The 12,047-nt window shown below is 47.9% G+C and overlaps 1 protein-coding gene across 1 annotated transcript in view; it reads right to left on the bottom strand.

The window, feature by feature from the left end:
* Positions 1-8,581, bottom strand: part of GNG13 (G protein subunit gamma 13) — a 45,489-nt gene extending 36,908 nt beyond the window's left edge. The window contains exon 1 of the mRNA XM_068244162.1: positions 8,272-8,581. The gene's annotated coding sequence lies outside the window, so the exon portion shown is untranslated. The remainder of the gene's footprint in view (positions 1-8,271) is intronic.
* Between the last annotated feature and the right edge of the window lie 3,466 nt (positions 8,582-12,047).

The following is a 12,047-nucleotide window of genomic DNA, read 5'->3' as shown; positions in this document are numbered from 1 at the left end:
TAAACATCTAACTCCCCCAGAGGATCTTCCAACCCTAGTTCACGCCTTCATCACATCACGGCTTGACTACTGCAATGCCCTTTATGCTGGCCTCCCAATCAAGGACCTGTACTGCCTGCAATTAGTACAGAATGCTGCTGCCAGATTGCTAACAAACCCGCCTCACCACTGTCACATTACACCGATCCTTCGCTCACTGCACTGGCTACCAGTAAAATGGAGAATACTCAAGATTGGACTGCTGACATTCAAATCACTGCACAATTTGGGCCTGGGATTAGGGACGCAACTAGGCTCCACCGGGCCCCCCTGCAGAATTTCAGAGTGGGCCCCCCACCCGGGGCCCGCTCGGGGCCTTTTTGGGGGGCTGGAGGGGTCCCCCCCCCCTTTCCCGCTGAATGTGGCCACGGCTTTCCCCTCATGCTGCGACCCCTCCAGCCCCCCAAAACGGCCCTGAGCGCCCCCGCGGGAGCAGGGGCTGCAGACCCTATTGTTATGCCAGTGCCTGGAATACATGAAGGACTTGCTGAAGCTGCACCACACCTCTCACAACCTCAGATCAGCAGGATCCATAAACATGGTCACTCCCAGAGTGCACCTCAAAACCTTTGGAGACAGAGCTTTCTGTCATGCTGCCCTTACCCTCTGGAACGCCCTACCATACCCAGTGAAGACAGTCCCCTCCCTGGAGTTATTCAAATCCAGACTGAAAAGCCACCTGTTTAGCCTGGCATTTCCAGACTTGTAGAATTCTTCCTCTGTACCACGATTTACCAATCAATCATTGGTCTGAGCTATGCTTATGCGCTTTGAGTCCTACGGGAGAAAAGCTCTTTTGTTGTTGTTGAAGCTCTGTGCTCACCCCCACGTGTGTCGCATTGGCCTGCTAAGGTAAAATAGGTGAGGGTGGCCACAAGTGTGCGGAACACTTAAACAAATACAAATGTTAGTGGTGGTCTTGCCAATAGGGGGGTGGAGTTTCAGAGGAAGAACATTTTACATGCGAGCTGGTGAGTTTCTGCCCCTGTCACTCGCTGATTGTAGCAGAGTTGGAAAAAGAGCTTTGAATGAAAGGTTTTTCATTTTACAAACTTGGCCATCTGTAAGGCCCCTTTTCTGCATGAGGCTTCAGGCTGAGAATTCACTGCCTGTCAGCTGTTCCTGTGCACTAGAAGGGTTCTTGCTAGCGCTCAGCATGGGCGTTGGAAAGGCAGCCCCCTATGGAGCTGCATCGGAGTGTGGCTTTAGCTTTGCTCAGACGCGATAAGTCACTTTTTTTTTGCCACCGGGCAACACAACTACAAATTAAACAATGAAACGCGCGGTGTTACAAATGCTGTGATTTGGCTGCATGAAATTGCAGCTGAAAGGCCCTGGTGGCCGAAAGCAAGGAGGCTTAAAGAGAAACCATGGCCAAGTATTAAACTTCATCCCAATCAGTAGCGGATACCCCCTTTTACATGAGGAATCTATTGCTTTTCTCAAACGGATCATCAGGGTTCTCTTTATGGCTGATATTGTGGTGAAACCCCTCCCACAGTGTGATGTCAGGACCATGTTCCTGGCAGTTTCCTGTCTGTGAACCTTGTTGCATTGTGGGAAATAGCTGTTTACAGCTGTTTCCAACTGCCAAAAATGCAAGCAGCAGCTACTTCCAGTGACATCACTTGCCAGCAGTAAAAATTTTACCATGTGATAAATGTCAGAATGGATATCAGGGAGAGGAAAGCTTTTACAATGGGCAAACACTGACTAAATCCTTTATATATAATTATTGTTAAAATAAAGCACTTTATGACATTTTCACTGGAGTTCCTCTTGAACTGCCTGATAAGCAGACAGTTCAGCCATTTGTGGGAAAAGGGGCTAACTGCTGTACCCAGTGTTCCCTCTCCTTTTAGCTCCTAAGGCTGAGACAACCTCTTACCCTCCTGTGTCATGTGATTGACCAAGTTGTAATCTACATCCATTATTAACCACTTGAGGACCCACCCTTAAGGACCAGTGCTGTTTTAGCTGATCTGTGCTGGGTGGGCTCTACAGCCCCCAGCACAGATCAGGGTGCAGGCAGAGCGACCAGATCGCCCCCATTTTTTCCACACTAGGGGGATGATGTGCTGGGGGGGGGGGGGGGGGGGGGGTCTGATCGCTCCTGCCTGCCTGGGTGTTGCGGGGGGGCACCTCAAAGCCCCCCTCTGCGGCGAAATTCCCCCCCCCTCCCTCTCCTCCCTCCCTTCCCTGGAGATCCGAGGCTGCACCTGAACGGATCTGTCCTGTGCAGCCTCTAACAAGCTCCTGCCTGTCATGTGACAGCGATTCCCGGCCGCTGATTGGCCGGGGATCGCTGATCTGGTACAACGCTGCTACTGTTAGCAGCGTTGTACGGATGTAAACAAAGCGGATTATTTCCGCTTGTGTTTATATTTAGCCTGCGAGTCGCGATCGGCGGCCCGCAGGCTATTCACGGAGCCCCCCGCCGTGAATTGACAGGAAGCAGTCGCTCGCGGAGCGGCTGCTTCCTGATTAATTAGCTTGCAGCCGGCGACGCAGAACTGCGTCGCTGGTCCTGCAGCTGCCACTTTGCCGACGCACGGTATGAGTGCGCGGTCAGCAAGTGGTTAAGATTCATATAACTGAGCCCTCAAGTGGGATGGGAATTTCTTAAAGGTCAACAATAGTGACAACAAATTTGATGGTTTCCCAAACTATGTGCGCCGACCACGTTTCACATTCCCTGGAAGTGGGAGGAGCCCAGGTCATCTGCACCCTCTCCCATGAGAAGGAAGGGGGATTTCCAACGTGGGTTCGTTTTAAGCATTAGGTAGGTAGTCTGTGCGCGGGGAAGGAAGGGGGGACGGTGAGGGTGTTAGTTTTAGGCATGGGAGGCAGTTAGGGTTAGGCATCGGGCGGGGCGAATAGTTCTGTGTGAGACTAGAGTTTGGTCATAATAAAATATCAATCTTTAATACCTTTTTTTTGTACATATGCCCGTGCACACACTAGAATAAACTCAGCGGAAGCGGCCACTAAAGACCACCTCTGGATAATCTAGTGTGTGTATGGCGGCCCTGATATGCCGGCATTAAATCCAGTGTGCCAGATCATCTCGCTGGAACACAGCCTGTGCCCATTGTTCTCTCCCTCACTCCATCATGCACCATATATCATCCATCTGCTGCCCTCAACAGTGAAAGGATGCATCCCTAGCCTGCAGGCTAGCGGCATGTCTGTAATTCCTCCGCCCGCACTTTCCCTGCTGGGACACAGAAATCTCGGTGTATACACAGCATAAGGAGACCAGAGACGCCAAATTTCTCCATTAAAGTGGACCCGATGTGTGAGTGATATGGAGGGTGCCATATTTGTTTCCTTTTAAACAATAACAGTTTCCTGGCAGCCTTGCTGGTTTGTTTGGCTGCAGTAATGTCTGAACAACAACAGAAACAAGCATGCAGCTCATCTTGTCAGTTCTGACAAGATGGTCTAAAACACCTGATCTGCTGCATGATTGTTCAGGGTCTATGGTTGAAAGTGTTAGAGGCAGAGGATCAGCAGGACTTGAAGGCAACTCGTATTGCTTAACCTCTTCCCAACCGCGTCAAGCCTATGGGCGTGGCCGCGGCGGCAGCCCCAGGACCGCCTAACGCCAATTGGCATAAAGTCCTGGGGCCAGCTAATGCAGGAGCTTACGCGCAGGCTGCGCGTGCATCTCCTGCTTGGGGGGGGAGGGGGGTGGAGCTATTGCTGATGGGGGACAAGAGAGCGATCGGCTCTCATAGGCAGAAGCATATGACAGCCGATCGCTGTAGTTGGCTGGCTGTGGGGAGGGAGGGAAGGTATTTAAAGAAACCGTTTTGTTTTTTTTAATTAAAAAAACACTAACAATATTTATAAAAAAATAAATAAATATGGAGGAGCGACCAGACCCCACCAACAGAGAGCTCTGTTGGTGGGGAGAAAAAGGGGGGGGGGGGGGGAATCACTTGTGTGCTGTGTTGTGCGGCCCTGCAGCTTGGCCTTAAAGCCGCAGTGGCTTATTTTACTAAAAAATGGCCTGGTCACTAGGGGGGGGGGGGGGAGGGGGTTTAGCACTGCAGTCCTCAAGAGGTTAAAATATATATGTCAGCATCTCCATATAAAAAAAACGCTCACCTCGGGTTCACTTTAAGGACACCTGAAGTGAGAAGTATATGGAGGCTGCCATATTTATTTCCTTTCAGTAGTGTCTGAATAACACCAGAAACACCTGATCTGCCGCATGCTTGTTCAGGGTCTATGGCTAAAAGTATTAGAGGCAGATGATCAGCAGGATAAGCTAGCAATATGGCAATATTTAATGCCTGAAATAAATATGGCAGCCTCCATATCAGTGAGTGGCTGGATTGTGTAATGGTTAAGGGCTCCGCCTCTAAAACAGGAGACCAGGGTTCGAATGTCGGCTCTGCCTGTTCAGTAAGACTGCATCTATTCAGTAGGAGACCTTAGGCAAGTCTCCCTAACACGGCTACTGCCTATAGAGCGCGTCCTAGTGGCTGCAGCTCTGGCGCTTTGAGCCCGCCAGGAGAAAAGCGAGATATAAATGTTATTTGTCTTGTCCATATCCCTTTAGCTTCAGTTGTCCTATCAGGACAGCCCGGGTTGGAGGTCCCATTATGTTTTTTGTTCAGGGGGAGGTTAAAGTGAATCTGAGATGGTTCACTAGTTATCTATACTTACCTGGGGCTTCCTCTAGCCTCACTAGCACCGTGGCCTCCCTTGCCGTCTTCCTCCTCGGCCCCTGTGAAGCACACTTTTCATTGACTGCATTCTTCACTGTATGACAACCACTGTGTATGTAACCTTAAGATCTAAGTGACACAACCAATCTTGTGTCACTGTATGGCTTCAAGAGAGGATTACCAGAATGCAATAAGCCTATTTCTAGTGATGGCTAGACAATCACTGCTACACATCATCACTTGGCAGTCATTACAGAATTGAGCATGCCCAATTCATTGTAGCAGCACACCAGTGGAAATGTAGGCGTGTGATACTTCCCAGCCTCAGACATAAAGCTCCTCTTTCATTTTAATCCGAGCTATCCGGGACGGATTTAACAAAAGGCTCTGTAGGCACATGCCTAAAGGCGCGTGATGATAGACTTTGTTGATTGTTTTGTTATAAATATGGAGATATTGGATACCCGAGATGAATAGTGAGGGTGAAAATGAGGTCACACAAAAGGTGAGGGATGTTCGCTGAGCCTTACCCATGTCTCACGCAACACCGGAGGACACTCCCTGACATAAGAGGTCATGTGACAGAGACCGCGGTCACAAAATTCAGAACTAACAGACAGCACAGAGCTACTACCTCCGGGTCAAAGGTTGGCAACTTACTAACGTCTTGGCCGCTAATGCAGCAAAATGTAGCCTCCCGAGAGTAATCTGAAACATGAAGGCATAGCCTCCGACGAAGCAGATTTGTAGAAAGTAGAAACTCTTGTCTGCTCATGTGTCCCATCACCATCCACTTCCTGCAGCACGTGTCCCACCACCATCTACTTCCTGCAGCACAGACCTCCAAAGCCTCAGAGTACAATCATCTCTCACAGTGCTGTCTGTATCATCTTCCTTGCTGTCTGAATGACATGCAGGTGGACGGCCCATGACGCCAGGTGAGACAGGCTAATCAGGGGGCATGGGCCCAGGAGCGCATAACCTATATCTGGCTACCTACCTACCTATACTGAGGGTGCTTTACTCTTGGTCGCACAACAGCTCTAGCATGGGGTGAACATTTTCGGGTACAGTGCGATCATTCCAAATCTGGGGGGGGGGGGGGGGGAGCGAAGATAACCTGCCCTGATGACATGATTGTAGAGCCCTGTGCACAGAGTCGGTTGTAACCTCCTTCAGATGAACTGCTTAAACCATGGTTTGTAGCTGTAATAGCATGATCGGACACAAAACATGTATTCTCTAAACACTCTGTTTACAGAGCCATCTAGATGTGTTCCTGGGGCCAAGCTTTAAATTACACTTTCATAAAGGAAATATGGAATCAGCCATCGATTATTTTGTGTAAACAATGCCAGATTCCTGGTTGTCAGGGACGACAGAGATAACAGGCGGGATCAGGTGACAGTGTAATGTCTGCACAGCTGTACACTCTGGGAATTGTGAAGGGCTGAATGGGATGCTCTCAGCCATTTGCTATTGAACACCACATGCTGTGTGTGACCTCCCGCTGTTCGACTTTCTCCACTGCTAATAGCATGTAGGCTTGGCCGAGCTCATCCTACAGGCCTGTACTGGGCTGTATACATCAGCTTCCATCTGCTGCTTCCACCAGCCATAATGTCCATGCCCAGAACAAACACTTTCATATTCACTTGCTTGGAACCATTACACGTGTTCTCATTTCTTTCTAAGACAGCTAATCATTCAAGATGAGATTCTTGGAAATAACGACAATCAGAAGACCAGTTTGACACCCAAGCAACTGGTATTTTATAAACAAACTCAGAACAAGCCTCCTCCATAGCCAATGACCGAGTAAAACCTCTCTGGTGAATCTTTATGCTAATTTGAGGCTGACAGCTCACATATGGAGTCCACTGAAGAAGTATTTACATAAGCAGACCCCACCACTGAAGATGATTAACATAAGCAGACCCCACAGCTGAAGTAGGAGAGCTTACATAAGGAAACCCCACAGCTGAAGCAGAAGTATTCACATGAGGAGACCCCACCACTGAAGAAGAAGCTGTCCACACCACTGAAGCAGGAGAGCTCACATAAGGAAACCCCACCACTGAAACACAGGATCTGACTTGAGGAGACCCCAACACTGAAGCAGGAAAACTTACATAAGAAGACACCAACTAATGAAGCACAATCTCTGACAGAAGGTGACCCCACCCAAATGAAGCAGGAGATCTCACATAAGGAGACCACGCTACTAAAACGGAAGTACTCACATAAGAAAACAACCATCAGTGAAGCAAAAGTACTCACATAAGGCGACTCCACCACTTAAAATAGACATACTCGCATGAAGTGAGCCCACCACTGAAGCAAAAGAACTCAAAGCAGGAGACCCCACCACTAAAGCAGGTGAACTCACATAAGGAGACCCCACCACTAAAGCAGGTGAACTCACATAATCACATAAGGAGACCCCAGGACTGAAGCAGGAAAACTCACATAAGATGCTAACTACTGAAGCAGAAGTACTTATGTAAGGAGACCCCACCACTGCAGCACAAAGTGACCCCACCACTGGAGAAGGAGAACTCACATAAGGAGACCTCACAGCTGAAGAAGCTGGCCACACCACTGAAGCAAGAGAACTCACATAAGCAGACCCCCCCACTAAAGCAGAAACAGGAAAACTCACGCAAGAAGACCACAACCATTGAAGCAAAAGTACTCACATAAGGCGACCCCACCAATTAAAATAAACATACTCACCTAAAGTGAACCCATAACTGAAGCAGTACTCAAAGCAGGAGACCCCACCACTGCATCAGGTGAACTCACATAAGGATATCCCTCCACTACAGCAGGAGAGCTCGCATAAGGCACCCCCACCACTGCAGCAGGAGTACCAACTTAATTACTTTAAGATTTTGAAAAAAATAAATAAATAAGCAATTGTGAAAATAGTACAAAAAAAAATAAAATAAAAAAAAGGCTTAATTGGCAGCCAGTGAGAATGGATGAAAACTTGTTTTCTTTTTCCCTCCTCTCCAGATGCCTTCCCAGACTGCCTTGCAGCACTGACCACTGTCATAACTCCCACCCCATCATTTGAAAAAAAGTACTTCTGACCCCCAATATGCTCTCCAGGCCCTTTTTGTTCAGGTGTTTTGTGTGAGCTTTGGGTAAAAGATTATGAAGATTGTTACAGTTTTTCCCCCCCACTTCCAATCCCCAAAACAATCTGGAGCCACTCTAGTGAAATGCTCACATTGATTCTAATTCTAAATTAGAAATTTAATTTTTGTGAAAACCTTTCCTTTTTCATGTGAGAAATGTATGCAGGCAGTTGACCCGACTCTGCTGGTCCAGGGATATTTGCGGGCACGATGGCTTCTAGCGACATCTGAAATCTCAGTTTCTTGAAATGACTCAATTTACCAGTCTAGCTGTAACAGACCTGCACTTTTCCCCACTCACTTTATAAACCCCCCCCCAATTCTCTACCATGTCCCAACAGGCAAGAAACTGCAACAGATATTAACCACTAAATCCCCAGCCGACATCCTACAGCAGATAAGGATCTTACCTTGGCTCTTAGCGATGGATCCTAAATAAGACAAACACAAAATAAAATCAATACAGAGGAGAATAATCAATCCTTGGCAGAGAGAGGCAGGAGGTGCATCCAGGAGCCTGAGGAAGACTCCAAATGGCCTTTAAACAGATTGAATCCAGCTAAATCTCCCCAATATCCCAAATGTAATCTGTTAATGGTCGGGCAGGCCAGCTGCTGCAGCAAAAGAGGGAGGATTAGCAGAAGTGATGGTCTTTTCCTGGGGTTGGGTTAAGCGCTGGCCGAACGGTAGCGTTTTATAGAGCGCGAGACACAGCTGGTCTATGCCTGTCTCCTCATAAGCACTTACAATGCTCTGTGCATTAAGTAGGTTTTGTTGGAAGAACAGGGAAAAGAGGGGGGGGGGGGGGGGTGAGAGAGAGGAGGTAGGGATGGCCTCAGATGCAGCTGATTCATTACTCAGTGTATTTTTTTGCTTTTTTTTATGACTGCCTGATGCTAATGACTTGCAATGTTTGGCTACCATAGATACCTGGTATCCTGAATTAATTGCTTCCCCAAGGAGTGGCGGGCCTTTGTGTTTGGATACAGCTGTTGACATTCAGAGGCATTATTACTGCCACAAGCCATGGCTGAGCGCTTTATGTCTGGCAGGCTGGAAGGTGTAGGGGCTGCATGGGAGAGAGAGAGTGCATAAGCAGCAGCAGCAGCAGCAAGGGGTGGATGGAATGCAGAGGAGACAGGGAGGCTGTAGACTTTATATGGTCCCTTTGTGCAAATTATTAGCTAAAGCAGGAGGCTCATATGCTGTGTGTGTTCGTAATGCACATCATGCAATTTCACGTCAGATTGATGGATGACTCAATTTCCAAAAGGTGTGATCCGGGGTGGTGGGGAAGGGGGGGGGGGGGGTGAAGGTAGTGTACCGAAATGGGTCCACAAAAATCTGCATTATTAGTTTTATATAGCACAGACATCTTTTGCATCTTCTGTCAGATTGCCAATTGAATCGCTAATTTACGACAGGTCCAATCTGATTTCCAATCCTTTTTTGATGGATTTCCAATCACTTCTATACAAAATCGTTCAGGAAAATGATCGGAAATCAGATTAGTCCTGTTGGAAATTAACAATTCGATCGTCAATCTGATGGGCAATAAAATTGCATTGTGTGTACCAGGCATAAAGGTATACACTTATAGATTTGCAGCAGATTCAACCATCAGATAGATTTGTCAGATACCTGTCAAGTCGAATCTGGCAGGAATCTAACTGATGTGTGCTGCACACTAGGAACAGATTTCCAATAGATTTTAGAATGAAATCTATTGGAAATATATTGAAACTCAATCTAAATGCATTATAGGACCATTAGAACCAAGGTAACTAACCAAGGTAGCACGTTCAGAATACCCTCAACTTCGACGCATTAACCAATCATTGCGCAGACCCAGACTCCATGGTCCTGATGTACAACCATGCAGTGTCATCTGCCTATGACGCCCTTGCTCCAGTTCGCATTAAACGGTCTACACCACTTCACCATGCACAGTGGTTTGACAGCTCATTAAAAGGACCTAAAGAAAGAAGTGCGCAGACTAGAAAGGAAGTGGCGAAAATCTCAGAATTCAAAAGATAAACGCACCCTTGTCTCTCACCTGGAAAGCTACCAAAATGCGATCACCAAGAAAAAATCCTCCTACCTATCACAGGAGATCGCAAAGGCCGCCAACAGGCCAGCCCAACTATTTCGCACAGTTGATAGACTATGTAACCCATCCTGTCTAAAACCTACTATAACTCCCTCAAAGGAGCTATGCGAGAAATTTGTTTTCTACTTTGCTGACAAAGTATCCTCTATTCGGTCTCTCATTCAGTCCACAGCTCCTAATGGCCCATACTCACGGGCTACAAATGTTGCCCGTGAGTGAAGCATTGCACGGGCACGCACCCCGAACCGTCGCTCGTCGATGTCGCCAGGCGATTGACCTTGGTCAATCGCCTGGCGACAGTTGCCGCCGCAATTGAGGTATACGGAGCTTCCGGCAGGAAGGGGGGGGGGGGAAGAGGAGGAGGAACGTCGGCGACAGCTTCCGTCGCGCCGCTGGTCCCTCTTCCGCGTGTGTACGCGGAGGACCTGGTGTGGAGCTGTCGCCGGCCTGTCGCCCACACGCTCACGTGTGCTGGCGACAGGCACGAAAAGTTGCCCGTGAGCATGGGCCATTAGACTTATTCAACTCCTGGAAATAGTTGCAAAAACAACCTAACACCCTGGACTGACTTCAAAAGTATTAGTGAGAAAGATCTCAGACATTCTCCATCGCCTCCGCCAGACAACCTGCGACCTGGACCCTGGACCAACTAAACATATTCTGAAATGCCCTGACCCGCTTGGTCCAGCATTTCACAAAATAGTAAATTGCTCTCTGCAAGCAGGGAGGTTTCTTACCTCTCTAAGGCCTGGTGCACACCAAAAACCGCAAGCAGATCCGCAAAACGCTAGCAGATTTTGAAACGCTTTTTCTTATCTATGGCGTTTTGCGGATTGCTGCAGCGGATTTCAGTATAGTACATTTCATATATTGTTACAGTAAAGCGGTTACTGAACAGCATCTGTAACAAAAACGCCGGCAAAAACGCTCTGAACAGGCGTTTTTCAGAGCGGTTTGCGTTTTTCCTATACTTAACATTGAGGCAGAAACGCATCCGAAATCCAAAAAATGCCTCACCCCGGCATTTTTCGTTTCTGCAAAACGCCTCCCGCTCTGGTGTGCACCACCCCATTGAGATACATTGACCAAGCGGCTCCGCAGCCGCAAGCGGCTGCAGAAACGCTGAAAAAGCCGCTCGGTGTGCACCAGCCCTAAAAGAAGGAATCATCAAGCCCCTTCTTAAAAAAAACCTTCCATGGATCCAGATGCTATGAGCAGCTACAGACCTGTCTCCAACCTCCCCTTCTTAGGTAAAGTTATTGAAAAGGCTGTCTATCTGCAACTTGAAACCAGGCTGTCAGTAAACAACATCCTGGACCCTCTACAGTCTGGCTTTAAGAAACACCACAGCTGTGAAACAGCCCTCATCCAAGTCTGCAACAACCTGCTCATGGCAAGGGACAGAGGGGAATGCTCCATCCTAATCCTGTTGGATCTCTCAGCGGCTTTTGATACAGTTGACCACGAAATCCTGCTTAACAGACTGCAGGAGTACTGTGGCATCAGTGGATCAGTCCTCCAGTGGTTCAGATCATTCCTGACTGACAGAACACAGAGAGTATCCCTAGGTCCTATAAATGTCCAAACCTGCACCTCTACAATTCGGAGTGCCACAAGGATCAATCCTATCCCCTCTTCTGTTTGCAATCTACATGTTGCCACTCGGTACACTTAGCCTACGTCATGGCCTGACGTACCACTGCTACGCCGATGACACAGCGCTATACATGTCCTTTAAACCTGGTGGAACAGACCCTACCCCAAAAATAAATTCTTGCTTAGCTGAGCTACAGGCATGGATGAATGATAACTGGTTGAAACTAAATGTTGACAAAACTGAGGTCCTGTTTGTCCAAAGCCAGCACTTGCCATCAAAACAGCTCTATCCTAAAGCAACACCATTCCGGATTGGGAATTCAGACAAACAGCTCCAACCTTGTGCGCAGCCTTGGTGTACTAATCGATGGGGAATGGAGTTTCAGAAACCAAATTTCATCTGTAGTTAAATCTTCCTACTTTCATCTGAAGAACATTGCAAAGATTAAACATCTGATTCCCCCAGAGGATCTTCCAACC

The sequence above is a fragment of the Hyperolius riggenbachi genome, chromosome 7 (assembly GCF_040937935.1).
Source record: "Hyperolius riggenbachi isolate aHypRig1 chromosome 7, aHypRig1.pri, whole genome shotgun sequence".
Taxonomy (NCBI): Eukaryota; Metazoa; Chordata; class Amphibia; order Anura; family Hyperoliidae; genus Hyperolius; species Hyperolius riggenbachi.
This window is presented reverse-complemented; position numbering and strand designations above follow the sequence as displayed.